Source organism: Drosophila takahashii, chromosome 2L (assembly GCF_030179915.1).
Source record: "Drosophila takahashii strain IR98-3 E-12201 chromosome 2L, DtakHiC1v2, whole genome shotgun sequence".
In the NCBI taxonomy this organism is placed as follows: Eukaryota; Metazoa; Arthropoda; class Insecta; order Diptera; family Drosophilidae; genus Drosophila; species Drosophila takahashii.
This window is the reverse complement of record NC_091678.1, coordinates 34,494,460-34,496,079: the sequence shown is the minus strand read 5'-3', so window position 1 is coordinate 34,496,079 and position 1,620 is coordinate 34,494,460.

Here is a 1,620-nt window from a genome sequence, read left to right as displayed (position 1 = left end):
TTAATTGAGTGAGTTTTATAATTGCCCTTTGGATTGTTGATTGATAATGCACCGGCGACTCAATCCGATTGTTTGGTCTAAATCTTTTGGGGATTCTTTCTCATGGTAATTTTCCATTGAGGGTCCGAAAAGTGTGGGAACGAACTGATATTGTAATTTGATTCGTTCTGGATGTTTAGTCTAAAGCTTGGGTATATTTGCAATTAGATATTGGCTGGTGGCGTACTAAGGTTATCTGAAGGGTGGATTCTGGGATGGTGTATGTGTGTGTAAGTGTGTGGGCGTATGGACATGTGCATAGAGTTATGTGGAACTATGGATATGTCACTATTATATGTAGGTAGGTATGTATGTTTATGCAGGTATGTCGGTGTACTGGAAGTTGATGCTTGGAAATTTAAGGGGTTTTGGGCCCTACCTTGATCTAAGTTCCTCCTACACTCTTGATAATTTCCCTGATTTTGAGGGGGAATTTAATTTCTATTTGGTGAACTTTGAGAAGTTTTTGAATTTGAATTATTATTATTCCTTGAATAATTATTATTGTTGTTTTTTGGATAACTATAAAAGTGGGAATTGTTTCTTTGATAATAATAATTTTGATGTGTATTTCCCGAATTCCTTCGACTATCGTTGCGCCTGGGTTTATAATTATCAAAAGGGACTGCATCCCAGTGACCTAGAATCATTGCTGCTTCTTTTAAATTGGCAATTGTTGTTATTTCTTTTTTAAACAAGGAAGTATACAATCTATCAGGAAGTTTCCTTTCGATACAATCCCTAATTGTTTTGTTTAAGAAACTTATGTAAACTAGCCTGTCTGTTGGATCTGATTCTAGTTCTAACTTATTGTGTACATTTGATGATCTGGATTTTAGTTCGTTTACGAACTTACTGATGCTTCCTTGGTATGGGGTGTTACGAACATGCTGTATGATGTCCTCGTATGGCCTGTGATCCTTGAAAGCTTTAATTAGGGCCACTTTTGCTGCTCCCCATGTATTCGACTTTTCCTCCTCGATGACTGCTTGCGCGGAATCGACGATGGTCCTCTCAGTGGCTCCATAGATGATGTGGGTTTGGCGAACATCTTGGGTAGGGTAAAGTTGCAGTAAGTACTCTACTCTGGCAATATAGCGACTTAGTTCCGATGGGTTTCCGTCGAAATAAGGTAGCTTTTTGATTTGTCCGATTAGCTGATTCAGATGAAGCTCAGACAACTGCGGTAGTACTGGTGGGTTTGCCATGTTTAATATTTTTATATATTTGGTTTTCAATATTGACACTTTTTAAATTTCAAGCGCGTATTGACCGAATTTGATTTTTATTTTAGTTTCTGCGTGCGAAAATTACACATAGATTCTTTGCGGATCTCGATATTTGTCGTTTTGTATATTCACGGATTTTTCGCTGATCAGGACAAACTAGTCGTATAGTAATATCCTTTAGTTGATCAGTACCGATGACTTTTAAAATGACTTCAATATCCTACCGGCTGCGCCAATAAAATGTTTGCACCATAAGTTTAATATAAAACAACTTTATTTAATTTAATTTTAAACTGGTTACAATATTTTTTTATTTGGAAGAACACTGACTGTCTTTAGACAAGTCTCAAAC